The 16,535-nt window shown below is 48.6% G+C and overlaps 1 pseudogene; it reads left to right on the forward strand.

The window, feature by feature from the left end:
- LOC115837035 overlaps positions 1-9,783 on the forward strand; it is a 34,471-nt pseudogene extending 24,688 nt beyond the window's left edge.
- Positions 9,784-16,535: the final 6,752 nt, after the last annotated feature.

Genomic DNA, 16,535 nt, shown 5'->3' on the forward strand with positions numbered 1-16,535 from the left:
ATACATACATATATACATAGTATACATACATATATACATAGTATACATACATGTATACATACATATATACGTAGTATACATACATATATACGTAGTATACATACATATATACGTAGTATACATACATATATACGTAGTATACATACATATATACATACATATATACATAGTATACATACATATATATACGTAGTATACATACATATATACATAGTATACATACATATATATACGTAGTATACATACATATATACATAGTATACATACATATATACGTAGTATACATACATATATACATAGTATACATACATATATACGTAGTATACATACATATATACACGTAGTATACATACATATATATACATAGTATACATACACATATACATACATGTATACATAGTATACATACATATATACGTAGTATACATACATATATATACATAGTATACATACATATATACATAGTATACATACATATATACATAGTATACATACATATATACATATATACATAGTATACATACATATATACATAGTATACATACATATATATACATACATATATACATAGTATACATACATATATATACATAGTATACATACATATATATACATACATATATATACATAGTATACATACATATATATACATAGTATACATAGTATATATAGTTTGTTTGTTTTTTGAGATGAAGTCTCCCTCTGTCACCAGGCTGGAGTGCAGTGGTGCGATCTTTGCTCACTGCAACCTCTGCCTCCCCAGTTCAAGTGATTCTCCTGCGTCAGCCTCCTGAGCAGCTGGGATTATGGGCATGCACCACCATGCCCGAATACTTTTTGTATTTTTAGTAGAGATGGGGTTTCACCATGTTGGCCACGCTGGTCTCGAACTCCTGACCTCAAGTGATCCACCCACCTTGGCCTCCCAAAGTGCTGGGAAACAGGTGTGAGCCACCACGGCCGGCCTTTATTCACTGTACTATAGTTTTTGTGGTTATTTTAGAGTGTACTCCTTTGACTTATAAAGAAAAGTTAACTGCTTGAGTCTAGGAGTTCGAGACCAGCCTGGGCAATATAGTGAGACCTAGTCTCTCCAAAAAAGAAAAAAATTTAAAAATTAGCCCAGTGTGGTGGTGCATGCCTTAGTTCCTGCTACTCAGGAGGCTGAGGTGGGAGGATCGTTTGAGCCTGAGAGGCATAAGCTGCAGTGAGCTGAGACTGTGCCACTGCACTCCGGCCTGGGTAACAGAGTGGGACCTTGCCTCAAAAGGAAAAAAAAAAAAAAGAAAGGGAAAAAGTAACTGTCTAACAGCCTCAGGCAGCTCCTTCAGGAGGCGTCCAGAAGAAAGCATTGTTATCCTAGGAGATGACAGCTCCAAGGGCGTTATTGCCCCGGAAGACCTGCCAGTGGGATAAAACGTGGAGGTGGAAGACAGTGACGGTGATGATCCTGACCCTGCGTAGGCCTAGGCTGATGTGTGTGTTTGTGTCTTACGTTTTTTCTTTTTCTGAGATGGAGTCTTGCTCTGTCACCCAGGCAGGAGTGTAATGGTGTGATCTCGGCTCACTGCACTCTCTGCCTCCTGGGTTGAAGTGATTCTTTTGCCTTAGCCATCCCAGTAGCTGGGATTACAGCACTTTGTGAGGCCGAGGTGGATGGATCACTGGAGGTCAGGTGTTTGAGACCAGCATGGCCAACAGAGTGAAAAGCCATCTCTACTAAAAATACAAAAATTATCCAATTGTGGTGGTGCATGCCTGTAATCCCAGCTACTCGGGAGGCTGAGGCAGAAGAATCACTTGAACCTGGGAGGCAGAGGTTGCAGTGAGTTGAGATTGTGCCATTGCACATCAGTGTGGGTGACAGAGTGGGACTCCGTCTCAAAAAATACATAGATGGTCCCATTTGGGCTGTGGCCTAGACCCCTGTGCTAGATCATCTGGCACAGGTGAGTAGCAGGCTCTCCCAACTAGGTTTGTGTAAGCACGCTCTATGGTATCTGTACAATGATGAAATCACCTAAGGACGCATGTCTCAGAATTTATTCCTGATGTTAACTGAAGCAGGACTATAGCAGTATTAATAATGAGAGCTAACAATGCTTGAGAACCTACTATGTGCCAAGAAGTTTTTTTTTGTTTTGTTCTGTTTTTGTTTTTGATGAATCTCACTCTGTCACCCAGGCTGGAGTGCAGTAGCTCAATCTCGACTGGCTGCAACCTCCACCTCTGAGGTTCAAGCAATTCTCCTACCTCGGCCTCCGAAGTAGCTGGGATTACAGGCACCCACCAAGACGTCTGGCTAATTTTTGTATTTTTAGTAGAGACAGGGTTTCGCCATGTTGGCCAGGCTGGTCTTGAACTCCTTGTCTCAGGTAATCCACCCGCCTTGGCCTCCCAAAGTGCTGGGATCACAGGCGTGAGCCACCGAGCCCGGCTGCAAGAAGTTTTAAGTGTTTTGTATCTCTTAACAAATTTCATTAGCACAAGGAGGGCAGAGGAGAATTGGAATGGCCTTGTGGAAAGATCTCCCTGGCACCCACCTCCTCCTTATCCCCCAGGCCTGCAGCCCCTGGGGCCTATTAGGGCCCACATCTGGTGACATTTCCTGGACTGATAGTGATCTCTGAGGTTCTTGCTCAAGATTCTTTCCTGGACATGTATCTGCTCCAAAACTCACAGCTAGCTTCCTGTCATTAGCCCCCTACTCTTCACGTGGGCTTGAGGCTAGCGGCCACCTGGGAATGATGATGGAGACAGAAAGAGCCCCCTCACCTTGTCTCACCCTCAGACACAGCACAAGGTGACAGGGGACTGGGATTTGTTGAGGGGGGGCGGTGTCTCAGGGAGCCAGGAGGTAGGAGCTTGGGGATTAGGAGAGTTGAAGGGCACTCTCCAGGGTATACAAAAAGGAGGTAGTGAGCTGGGCACGGTGGCTCACCCCTGTAATCCCAGCACTTAGGGAGGCCGAGGCAGGTGAATCACCTGAGGTCAAGAGTTCGAGACCAGCCTGGCCAAGATGGTGAATCCCCGTCTCTATTAAAAATACAAAAACCAGCCAGGTGTGGTGGCAGCTGCCTGCAATCCCAGCTACTTAGGAGGCTGAGGCAGGAGAATTGCTTGAACTCGGGAGGCAGAGGTTGCAGTGAGCTGAGATCGTGCCATTGCACTCCAGCCTAGGCAATAGAGTGAGACTCCATCTCAAAAAAAAAAAAAAAAGGTGGCAAAAAGGAGCTGAAAGTTCTGGGCCACCTCCTCTGGGTGAGGAATGTTCTCATGCCATATGTGTGAACTGTGCCTGGTCAGAGGTATTTGACTGTCTTCATCACTGCGGTATCCCCAGCACTTAGGCTAGTTTCTGGCGTACAATTTGGACTCAATGCATAATTTTACACTAAATGAATGAATCCATCCTCAGATGACAAAGGAGAGATTGTCCTCCTTAATGATCACTCATCGATTATTTATCAAGTGCCTGCTGTGTTCCAGGGGCCAGCGAGGAAGCCACACACCAGCCTCGCCTCTAGGGAACTCGGAGATGAATAATGCAGATGGGTGATCACCAAATGATCCGACAAACACGGTCTAATGGCTGCTGCCTGTAACCAGCTCTTTTTTTTGTGGGGGCTCGGGGGGAACGGGGGGAGAACAGAGTCTTGCTCTATCACCCAGGCTGGAGTGCAGTGGCATGATCATAGTTCTCTCCAAACTCCTCCTCCCGGGTTCAAGCGATTCTCCTGGCTCAGCCTCCCTAGTAGCTGAGATTACAGGCGTGCACCACCACACCCAGCTAATTTTTGTATTTTACTAGAGATGGGGTCTCACCATGTTGGCCAGGCTGGTCTCAAACTCCCGACCTCATGCGATCCTCCCACCTTAGCCTCCCAAAGTACTGGTATTACAGGCGTGAGCCACCGTTCCCAGCCTGTAACCATCTCTTCATGGGAGAGAAGCTCCTATAGGAGGGTCTGATTGAAAAGGGCCAGGAAAAGCTTTGGGGAGAAAGTGAAATTTGTACTGAGATCACAGGAATGAGTTAAAAAAAAAAAAAAGCAGAGGAAAGAAAGGGTGTTCCAGGCAGAGGGGCAGCACATGCAAAGGCCCTGGGGTGGGAGGGAAACAAGAGAAACTTGGCAATGGAGACAAAGGTAGGGAAGCCGAGATGTGGTGCACAAAGAGGGAGGAGGTGCAAGAGAAGTCTGGAGAGGCTGGCAGGTGCCCCAGCCCTCACCAGCGGTGTTGGGGAGACTCATACTTATCCCACAAGCAATGAAGAGCCACAGTGTAATTTTCCCGTTTGAACTGTATTTTTCTGAGACAGGGTCTCACTCTGTTGCCCAGGCTGGAGTGCAGTGGCACAATCATGGTTCACTGCAGCCTCGTCCTCCTGAGCTCAAGTGATCCTCGTGCCTCAGCCTCCGGGTAGCTGGAACTACAATGCAAGCCACCCTGTTTGGCCAATTTATTTGTATTTTGTAGAGACAGGGTTTCGCCTTGCCACCTAGACTGGTCTTGAAGCTCTGGCCTCAAGTAATTCTCCTGCCTGGGTCTCCCACAGCGCTGGGGTCACACGGTTTGGGCTTTCAAAGGATCACTCTGGCTGTAGGGTGGTGAGTGGCTGGTAGGAGATGAATATAAAGCTGGGGGCCAGGCGCAGTGGCTCACGCCTGTACTCCCCACACTTTAGGAGGCCGAGGTGCATGAATCACCTGATGTCAGAAGTTCAAGACCAGCCTGGCCAACATGGTGAAACTCCGTCTCTACTAAAAATACAAAAATTAGCCAGGCATGTCCCTGAGGTGTGTCCCATCTACACTACTTAGGAGGCTGAGGCAGGACAATTGCTTGAATCCGAGAGTCAGAGGTTGCAGTGAACCAAGATTATACCACTGCACTCCAGCTCAGGCAACAGAGAGAGATCCTGTCTCAAGAAAAAAAAAAAAAAAGCTGGGGCACTGTGTGCTTGGATGATGGGGCTATGGAGACAGGACATGTTGGACAGAGGGAAGAGGCTTTTTGGAGGCAAAATCGACAGGGCTTTGTGATGAATTGGGTGTGGGTGTTGAGGGAGTAGGAGAAAGAGGTATTCAAGGATTCTACACCCCTATCTCAGATGAGCATACTGAGGCTCGGGGTAGGGATGGGGGGCAGAAAGCCCTGAGCCCAAGATTACACACTCATAATCCAGTGTCTCAACTAGAGCTTCAACCTATGCCTGTCTGCTGTGTAAGCTCAAGCTTTCCTCAACCCCAGACCTCTCTTCTCTGTCTGCACCTCACCCTTGGAGGACATTCTCAGGCTCAAAGAAATAAATAGCATCTAAATTATTTTTGTATTTTTTGGTAGAGACAAGGTCTTGTCATGGTGTCCAGGCTGATCTGGAACTCCTGGGCTCACACAATCTTCCCGCCTCTGTCTCCCAAAGTGCTGGGACTAGAAAAGTGAGCCACTGCACCCTGCTGGCATCTAAATTCTAATGACTCCCACATGCCCGTATCCAGCCAGGAACCCCTCTGTAATTTTTTTTTTTGAGACAGAGCCTCACTCTGTCACCCAGGCTGGAGTGCTGTGGTGTGATCTTGCCTCACTGCAACCTCCATCTTCTGGGTTCAAGCGATTCTCCTGCCTCAGCCTCCCGAGTAGCTAGGATTACAGGCACCCACAACCACACCCAGCTAATTTTTGTATTTTTAGTAGAGACAGGGTTTTGCCATGTTGGCCAGGCTGGTCTCGAACTCCTGACCTCAGGTGATCCACCCACCTCGGCCTTCCAAAGTGCTGGGATTACAGGCATGAGCCACCGTGCTGCGCCCCCCTCCTGTAATCTCGCTGCCAGTATCCAGCTGCCTAAGTGAAGTTTCCCCGGGATGCCTTACATGCATTTCAAAGGTGAAGTGACCAACCTCAAGCTCCTGGGCTTACCCCAAACCTGAGCTCCTGGTCTTACCCCAAACCTGCTCTCCTGCCGTCTCCCCTATCCCAGTGCACAGCAACTTCAGCTTCCATCGGTTCAAAAGTCCTGCAGTCACCCCGACACTGCTCTCCCTCTCACCTCACACATCCAGCCCAGCAGCAAATCTAGCCAGCTCCACCTTGACCCAGGAATCTGCTTCCCACCACCTCCTCTGACATCACCCTGGTCCCCATCCCCATCACTGCCCACCTGGGTTACTGCGGCAGCCTCCTCCTAGCCTCCTGCTTCCATCCCACCCCTCTCAGTCTAGTCTCAACCTTAAAGTCACAGAGATTGTTAAGACCTAAGTTAGATATTGTTCCTCCTCTGCTCAACAGTCTCTTTTTTTTTTTTTTTTTTTTTTTTTGAGACGGAGTCTCGCTCTGTCACCCAGGCTGGAGTGCAGTGGCACAATCTCGGCTCACTGCAAGCTCCGCCTCCTGGGTTCATGCCATTCTCCTGCCTCAGCCTCTCCCAGTAGCTGGGACTACAGGCGCCTGCCACCACGCCCGGCTAATTTTTTGTATTTTTAGTAGAGACGGGGTTTCACTGTGGTCTCGATCTCTTGACCTCGTGATCCGCCCGCCTCGGCCTCCCAAGTGCTGGGATTACAAGCGTGAGCCACCGCGCCTGGCTCAGTCTCTTGTAACTCCCATCTCACTCACAGGAAAGGCCAGGAGAGTCTGCACTATGACTCACAGGGTCCTGCTCCATCTGCCTGCTTCCCTCTGTGCCTTCACCTCTCACCTCTCTTCCCATTGCCCACGTGGCTCCAGCCACACCGGCCTCCCTGCTGTTCCTTGAGCATTCCAGGCACTGTCCTGCCTCAGGACCTTTGCACAAGCTGCTGGTTCTGCCTGAAGGGCTCTTCCTCCAGATACGTATGTGCCTCACTTTGTCATCTCCTCCAAATCTTTGCTCAAATGTTACATTCTTTGTTTGTTTGTTGTTTTTTTTTTGAAACAGTCTCACCCTGTCGCCCATGCTGTAGTGCAGTGGCGTGATCTTGGCTCACTGCAACCTCTGTGTCCCGTGTTAAAGTGATTCTCCTGCCCTAGCCTCCTCAGTAGCTGGGATTAGATGTGTGTGCTACCACGCCCAGCTAATTTTTTTATGTTTTTAGTAGAGACGGGGTTTCACCATGTTGGCCAGGATGGTCTTGAACTCTTGACCTCAGGTGATCCTCCCGCCTTGGCCTCCCAAAGTGTTGGGATTACAGGCATGAGCCACCGGGTCTGGCCAAATGTTATATTCTTATTGAGGTCTTCCCTGACCACCCCATTTAATGTATCAGCGGCCCCTTTCTGCTTTCTGTCTTGTCCCTCACATTCTCAATTCTCCTTAACTTGATTTTTTATTTTTTTTTGGAGATGGAGTCTCACTCTGTCGCCCAGGCTGGAATGCAGTGGCCTGATCTCAGCTCACCACAACCTCCAACGTCCCAGGTTCAAGTGATTCTCAGCCTCCCAAATATATGGATTATAGGTGTGTGCCACCATGCCCAGCTAATTTTTGTATTTTTAGTAGAGACAGGGTTTCGCCATGTTGAGCAGGCTGGTCTCGAACTGCTGACCTCAGGTGATCTGCCTGCCTTGACCTCCCAAAGTGCTGGGATTCTATGGGCGTGAGCCACTGCACCCGGCCAAAAATTTTTTTAATTATTTATTTTTTGTAGAGACTGGGTCTCACTATGTTGGCCACCTTGGACTGGAACTCCTGACTTCATCCAGTCCTTCTGCTTCAGCCTCACAAAGTGTTGTGATTACAGGCATGAGCCTCCACACCTGGCCCCCTCCACTTTATTTATTATTTTTCCATAACACTTGTAATCTTCTAAAGCAGTATATCATGAATTAATTTATTATATGTATTACACCTGACATCTCCCACGGGGATGTAAGTTCCATGAGGGCTTGTTTTGTTACATGAGTTATGTCCAGTACTTAGAACAATATTATTGTGTCCAGTGAGCTAAGATCGTGCCATTGCACTCCAGCCTGGGTAACACAGCAAGACTGTGCCTCAAAAAAAAAAAAAAAAAGAAAGAAAGAAAGAAAGAAAAAAGAACAGTATTATTGGGTCATAAAAAGCATTCAGGCTGTGCTCAATGGCTCACACTTGTAATCCCAGCACTCTGGGAGGCCAAGGTGGGAGGATCACTTGAAGCCAGGAGTTGAAGACCAGCCTGGGCAACACAGCAAGACCCTATCTCTACGGAAAAGAAAATTAAGGCCAGGCACAATGGCTCACACCTGTAATCCTAGCATTTTGGAGGCTGAGGCGGGTGGATCACGAAGTCAGGAGTTGGAGACCAGCCTGGCCAAAATCATAAAACCCCATCTCTACTAAAAACACAAAGATTAGCGAGGCGTGGTGGCATGTGCCTGTAGTTCCAGCTACTTGGGAGGCTGAGGCAGGAGAATTGCTTGAACCTGGGAGGTGGAGGTTGCAGTGAGCCGAGATCAGGCCACTGCACTCCAGCCTGGGATACAGAGCAAGACTGCATCTCAAAAAAAAAAAAAAAAAAAAAAAAAAAAAAAAAAAAAAAAATTAGCCGGGCATGGTGGTAAGTGCCTGTAGTCCCAACTACTCCAGGAAGCTGAGGTGGGAGGATCTCTTGAGCCTAGGCGGTGGAGGCTGCAGTGAGCTGTGATTGTACCATTGCACTCCAGCCTGGGTAACAGAATGTGACCCTGTCTCTAAAAGAGTAATAATAATAATCATTCCATAAAATGTGTCAAATGGAGAAATAAATCATCAGTGGGGTCTCAGAGGGGACTAAGGGCTGTGGTGACAGGCAACCTGGGGCCCTGACACATGGTCATTCCTGTTCCAGGAAGATGTGTGCTTCCGGATGCCTGTCTGAAGAGGTGGGGTCCCTCTGCCCTCTGACCATGGCTGTCCTGTCTGCGTCGTTTGTCGATGGAGTGCTGGGCAACGGGCTGGTGCTGTGGATGACTGTCTTCCGTATGGCCCGCGCAGTCTCCACCGTCTGCTTCTTCCACCTGGCCCTTGCCGATTTCATGCTCTCACTGTCTCTTCTCTGCCCATCTTCGTGTACTATATTACCCCCAGGCAGTGGCTCCTCGGAGAGTGGGCCTGCAAACTCTACACCGGTTTTGTGTTCCTCACCTTCTCCGCCAGTAACTGCCTCCTTGTCTTCATCTCTGTGGACCGTTGCATCTCTGTCCTCTACCCTGTCTGGGCCCTGAACCACCGCACTGTGCAGCGGGCGAGCTGGCTGGCCTTCGGGGTGTGGCTCCTGGCCGCCGCCTTGTGCGCTTCGCACCTGAAATTCCGGACAACCAGAAAATGGAATGGCTGTACGCACTGCTACTTGGCTTTCAACTCGGACAATGAGACTGCCCAGATTTGGAATGAAGGGGTCGTGGAGGGACACATTGTAGGGACCATTGGCCACTTCCTGCTGGGCTTCCTGGGGCCCTTAGCAATCCTAGGCACCTGCGCCCACCTCATCCGGGCCAAGCTCTTACGGAAGGGCTGGGTCCACGCCAACCGTCCCAAGAGGCTGCTGCTGGTGCTGGTGAGCGCTTTCTTTATCTTCTGGTCCCCGTTTAACGTGGTGCTGTTGGTCCATCTGTGGCGACGGGTGATGCTCAAGGAAATCTACCACCCCCGGATGCTGTTCATTCTCCAGGCTGGCTTTGCCTTGGGCTGTGTCAATAGCAGCCTCAACCCCTTCCTCTACGTCTTCGTTGGCAGAGATTTCCAAGAAAAGTTTTTCCAGTCTTTGCCTTCTGCCCTGGCCAGGGCGTTTGGAGAGGAGTTTCTCAGTCATCCCATCCCGCGGCAACGCCCCCAGGGAATGATGGAAGTCTTCAGCTGGAAGCTGGAAGCCGTCCTTCTTAGTTTGCTTGTGGCCTCTTACCTTGACTGGCTTCTAAAACCCTGCCAAATCCTGCCTCTTCTTTCAGGAAGTCTTCCAGCAACCCCTCATCTAAAGCTCTGGCGTAGAGACAGCTACTTATTCCCCAGTGTCCATTCTTCCCTTTATTTTTATCTTTTTCCTTTTTTATTTTTTGGAGACAGAGTCTCATTTTGTCACCCAGGCTGGAGTGTAGTGGCACAATCTCGGCTCACTGCAGCCTTGACCTCCAGGGCTCAAGCCATCCTCCTGCCTCAGCACCCCCGCCCCCCGCCCCCAAATAGCTGGGACTACAGGCATGTGCCACCAAGCCTGGCTAATTTGTAGAGACGGGATTTCATCATTTTGCCCAGGATGGTCTCAAACTCCTGAGTTCAAATGATCCTCCAGCCTCGGCCCCCCAAAATGCTGGGATTACAGGTGTGAGCCACAGCGCCTGGCCTCCCCTTTCCTTGTAGTAAGACTCCTGTTTGTTTCAAACGAGGCACATGCTTAACGCGAAAAGAAAAAAAAGACTACATTTCCCAGAATCCTTTGCATGTAGTACAGCCATGTGACTGCTTTGTGGCCAATAAAATGTAAGTGGCAGCAATCAATGTAACTTCCTTGAAGAGCCCTTAAATGGAAGGGGCCTGTCCTCCATTTCCCCATTTCCCCCTTTCTATTGTCCGGAATGCAGACATACCAGTTAGCTGTTGTTGCGCAACAAACACCCTCAAAGTTTAGAGGCTTAAAAACATAACCATTTTTTTGTATAGGGTCTGGTTTTGTTGCCCAGGTTGGAGTGCAGTGGTGTGATCATAGCTCACTGCCACCTCAATCTCCCAGGATCAAGTAGTCCTCTCACCTCAGCCTCCTGAGTAGCTGGGATTACAGGCATACCCCACTGTGCCTGGCTAATTTTCTTTTTCTTTTTTTTTTTCTTGAGACAGAATCTTGCTTTGTTGCCCAGGCTGGAGTGCAGTGGTGCTATCTCAGCTCACTGCAAGCTCCGCCTCCCGGGTTCACGCCATTCTCCTGCCTCAGCCTCCTGAGTAGCTGGGACTACAGGCACCCGCCACCATGCCTGGCTAATTTTTTGCTTTTTCTTTTTAGTAGAGACGGGATTTCACTGTGTTAGCCAGGATGGTCTCGATCTCATGACCTTGTGATCTGCCAGCCTCAGCCTCCCAAAGTGCTGGGATTACAGGCGTGAGCCCCTGCACCCAGCCAGCCTGGCTGATTTTTTTAAAAAAGTTTTTGTAGAGATAGAGTCTTGCTATGTTGCCCAGGCTGGTCTCAAACTCCTGCCTCAAGCAATCCTCCTGCCTCAGCCTCCCAAAGTGTTGGGATTATAGATGTGAGCCACCACACCCGGCTTCATAACCTTTTATGATTTCTGTGGATCAGCAATTTGGGCTGGGCTCAGCTGAGTAGTTTTCTCATCTTGCATATGGGTTTCTTTATGCACCTGTGGGTCACCTAAGTGATTCTGCTTCTGGGAGGGTGGCTGGCTTGGGGTGATGGGATTGGCTAATCCACATAGCTTATCATCCTGTAGGCTGGCTTTTTCATGTGATGGTTGGGGAGGGTTCCAAGAGTGAGGGAAGTATGAGGTAGAGGCTCAGAACTTTGCACTCAAGCTACCGGTCAAAAAGCAAGTCACGAGCCTGGCTTAGATTCAAGGTGTGAGGAAAGAGACTCCACCCCTTGATGGGAAAATCTGAAAAGTGACATTGCTAAGGAGCATGTATGCAGGAAGGTGTGCAGAACGGGGGCCATTTGTGTAATCTGCCACAGCAGCCCTGATGGAAAGCTACCGTGTCCCCAGGGAGTCCCTAGGCCAGCCCTGAGATGCTTACACCCTGGGCTGTGAAAGGGGAGGTTTCAAATCCTAGCTCACTGAAGCCGCTGTTATTTTGTGTCTCTGCTGCGACAGCTGAATCTACCCCTTAATTATTAATTATGTGCCAACCTCTGGAACTTGTGTAAAGTGACTTAATAAATTTCCTTATTGTTAAAGCCAGTTGGAGTCAGGTTTTCTGTTACTTAAAACCCCCCCAAAAACAAACTGGTGCATGTGAAGAATACTCCTTTCTGAGGATTGAAGTCCTAGTGGTCCCTGGTCACAACAGGCCATTGCCTTGGCTCTAGGTGGAGGCAAAAGAAAAATGTCATGCAATCCAGAAGCTGTCACACCACTTGCCCATGATTCAAAGAAGTAAATCTGCCCAGGTGCGGTGGCTCATGCCTGTAATCCCATCACTTTGGGAGGCTGAAGTAGGCGGATCACTTGAGGTCAGCAGTTCAAGACCAGCCTGGCCAACATGGTGAAACCCCGTTTCTACGAAACATACAAAAATTAGCCAGACATGGTGGCAGGCACCTGTAGTCTCGGCTACTCCAGAGACTGAGGAAGGAGAATCGCTTGAACCTGGGAGACAGACATTGCAATGAGCCAAGAACTCGTCACTGTACTGCAGGTTGGGTGACAGAGACTCTTTTTCCAAAAAAAAAAAAAAAAGGAAAAGAAAAAAAAAAAAGAAGCAGCTATGACTTGCTGTGAGAACTTCACCTCTCAGAGACTCATTTGCCCCCAAATCTATAAAATAGGAACAAATGTTTTCATCTTCTGGACGAGGAGAGGATTAAATGACATAGTGACTGAGTGCCAGGAAGCACAGAGGCACCTTAAAAAAAATTAACTCCTGGGCCGGGCAGGGTGACTCAAGCCTGTAATCCCAGCACTTTGGGAGGCCAAGGCGGGCGGATCACCTGAGGTTGGGAGTTCGAGACCAGCCTGACCAATATGGAGAAACCCCATCTCTACTAAAAATACAAAATTAGCCGGGCGTGGTGGCACATGCCTATAATCCCAGCTACTCGGGAGGCTGAGGCAGGAGAATTGCTTGAACCCAGGAGGCGGAGGTTGCAGTGAGGCGAGGTCGCACCATTGCACTCCAGCCTGGGTGACAGAGCAAGACTCCGACTCAAAAAAGAAAAATAAAAAGAAAATTTAAAAAGCATTGGATTGTATTTTTTAGGCAGTGTCTTGTCTTTCTGCTGACACCTGTTCACATGATGTGTCTTTGAGTCAGTGAAATGTTACCGCTGAGGCCACAGCATTCTCCTGAGGGAATAAAGCCATGCACAGCATAACGAGGTTTCTGTCAATGACAGACTGCACGTCCAACAGTGGCCCCACCGACTGTAATGGAGCTGAAAGACTGCAGTTGCCCAGTGATGTTGTAGCTGTCATAATGGAGTAGCTCAAGGCGTTACTCTAATGTTTGTGCTGATTCTGGTGTACACAGACCAACTTGACCACCAGTCGTATAAAAGCATAGCACATACAATTGTGTACAGTACATCATACTTGTCCACGGCAACAGGCAGGACATGGTGGCTCACAGCTATAATCCCAGCACTTTGGGAGGCTGAAGAAGGGCAATGAATCGACGCCAGAAGTTCAAGACCAGCCCATGCAACATAGTGAGACCCTGTCTCTACAAAAAAGAAAAAAAAATTAAAAAATAACTGTTACTGGTGTATGTGTTTACTATACTATAGGGTTTTTTTTTGTTTCTTTGTTTGTCTCTTTGTTTGTTTTTTGAGGTCGAGTCTCCCTCTGTCACCCAGGCTGGAGTGCAGTGGTGCGATCTTTGCTCACTGCAACCTCTGCCTCCCTAGTTCAAGTGATTCTCCCGCCTCAGCCTCCTGAGTAGCTGGGATTACAGGTGCATGCAACCACCCCCAAATAATTTTTCTATTTTTAGTAGAGATGGGGTTTCACCATGTTGGCCACGCTGGTCTCGAACTCCTGACCCCAGGTGATCCACCCACCTTGGCCTCACAAAGTGCTGGGAAACAGGTGTGAGCCACCACGGCCGGCCATTATTTATTATACTATAGGTTTTTTTGTTATTTTAGAGTGTACTCCTTTGACTTATAAAGAAAAGTTAACTGCTTGAGTCTAGGAGTTCGAGACCAGCCTGGGCAATATAGTGAGACCTAGTCTCTCCAAAAAAGAAAAAAATTTAAAAATTAGCCCAGTGTGGTGGTGCGTGCCTTAGTTCCTGCTACTCAGGAGGCTGAGGTGGGAGGATCGTTTGAGCCTGAGAGGCATAAGCTGCAGTGAGCTGAGACTGTGCCACTGCACTCCGGCCTGGGTAACAGAGTGGGACCTTGCCTCAAAAGGAAAAAAAAAAAAAAAGAAAGGGAAAAAGTAACTGTCTAACAGCCTCAGGCAGCTCCTTCATGAGGCGTCCAGAAGAAAGCATTGTTATCCTAGGAGATGACAGCTCCAAGGGCGTTATTGCCCCGGAAGACCTGCCAGTGGGATAAAACGTGGAGGTGGAAGACAGTGACGGTGATAATCCTGACCCTGCGTAGGCCTAGGCTGATGTGTGTGTTTGTGTCTTACGTTTTTTCTTTTTCTGAGATGGAGTCTTGCTCTGTCACCCAGGCAGGAGTGTAATGGTGTGATCTCGGCTCACTGCACTCTCTGCCTCCTGGGTTGAAGTGATTCTTTTGCCTTAGCCTTCCCAGTAGGTGGAATTACAGCACTTTGTGAGGCCGAGGTGGACGGATCACTGGAGGTCAGGTGTTTGAGACCAGCATGGCCAACAGAGTGAAAAGCCATTTCTACTAAAAACACAAAAATTATCCAATTGTGGTGGTGCATGCCTGTAATCCCAGCTACTCAGGAGGCTGAGGCAGGAAAAGCACTTGAACCTGGGAGGTGGAGGTTGCAGTGAGCTGAGATTGTGCCATTGCACATCAGCGTGGGTGACAGAGCAAGACTCCATCTCAAAAAATAAACAGATGGTCCCGTTTGGGCTATGGCCTAGAACCCTGGGCTAGATAATCCAGCACAGGTGTGTAGCAGGCTCTCCCACCTAGGTTTGTGTAAGCACACTCCTTGATGTTTGCACAATGATGAAATTGCCTAAGGACATGTCTCTCAGAATTTATTCCTGGTGTTAATTGAAGCAGGACTTTAGCAGTATTAATAATGAGAGCAGTGGCTGGGCATGGTGGCTCACACCTGTAATCCCAGCACTTTGGGAGGCCGAGGAGGGTGGATCATGAGGTCAGGAGATCGAGACCATCCTGGCTAACACGGTAAAATTAGCCGGGCGTGGTGGCGGGCGCCTGTAGTCCCAGCTACTCTGGAGGCTGAGGCAGGAAAATAGCATGATCCCGGGAGGCGGAGCTTGCAGTGAGCCAAGATGGCGCCACTGCACTCCAGCCTGGGTGACAGAGCGAGACTCCGTCTCAAAAAAGAAGTAATAATAATAATAATAATAATAATAATGAGAGCAGTATTAACAATAGAGAGCTACCAATGCTTGAGCGCCTACTATCTGCCAAGAAGTTTTTTTTGTTTTGTTCTGTTTTTGTTTTGTTTTTGTTTTTTATTATTCTCACTGTCGCCCAGGCTGGAGTGCGGTAGCTCAATCTCGACTCTCTGCAACCTCCGCTTCTCAGGTTTAAGCGATTCTCCTGCCTCAGCCTCCCAAGTAGCTGGGATTATAGGTACCCACCCTGACATCTGGCTAATTTTTGTATTTTTAGTAGAGACAGGGTTTCGCCATGTTGGCCAGGCTGGTCTTGAACTCCTGACCTCAGGTAATCCACCCGCCTTGGCCTCCCAAAGTTCTGGGATCACAGGTGTGAGCCACCGAGCCCGGCCGCAAGAAGTTTTAAGTGTTTTGTATCTCTTAACAAATTTCATTAACACAAAGAGGGCAGAAGAGAATTGGAATGGCCTTGTGGAAAGATCTCCCTGGCACCCGCCTCCTCCTTATCCTCCAAGCCTGCAGCCCCTGGAGCCTATTATTAGGGCCCACATCTGGTGACATTTCCCGGACTGATAGTGATCTCTGAAGCTCTTGCTCAAGATTCTTTCCTGGACATGTATCTGCTCCAAAACTCACAGCTAGCTTCCTGCCATTAGCCACCTACCTTTAACGTGGGCTCAAGGCTGGCGGCTGCCTGGGACTGAAGACAGAGCAGAGAAAGCCCCCTCACCTTGTCTCACCCTCGGACACAGCACAAGGTGACAGGGGACTTGGATTTGTTGGGAGGGTCTCAGGGAGCCAGGAGGTAGGAGCTTGAGGACCAGGAGAGTTGAAGGGCAATTTCCAGGGTATACGAAAAGGAGTTGGCGGGCTGGGTGTGGTGGCTCATCCCTGAAATCCCAGCAGTTTGGGAGGCCGAGGCAGGTGGATCACCTGAGGTCAAGAGTTGGAGCCCAGCCTGGCCAACATGGTGAACCCCATCTCTACTAAAAATACAAAAACTAGCCGGGTGTGGTGGCAGGTGCCTGTAATCTCAATTACTCAGGAGGCTGAGGCAAGAGAATCACTTGAACCTGGGAGGCGGAGGTTGCAGTGAGCTGAGATCGTGCCACTGCACTCCAGCCTAGGCAATAGAGCGAGACTCTGTCTAAAAAAAAAAAGAGGTGGCAAAAAGGGGCTGAAAGTTCTGGGCCACCGCCTCTGGGTGAGGAATGTTCTCATGCCATATGTGTGAACTGTGCCTGGTCAGAGGTATTTGACTGTCTTCATCACTGCGGTATCCCCAGCACTTAGGCTAGTGTCTGGTGTACAATTTGGACTCAATGCATAATTGTACACTAAATGAATGAATCCATCCTCAGATGACAAAGGAGAGGTTGTCCTCCTTAATGATCACTCATCGATTATTTATCAA

Source organism: Nomascus leucogenys, chromosome 10 (genome assembly GCF_006542625.1).
Source record: "Nomascus leucogenys isolate Asia chromosome 10, Asia_NLE_v1, whole genome shotgun sequence".
NCBI lineage: Eukaryota > Metazoa > Chordata > Mammalia > Primates > Hylobatidae > Nomascus > Nomascus leucogenys.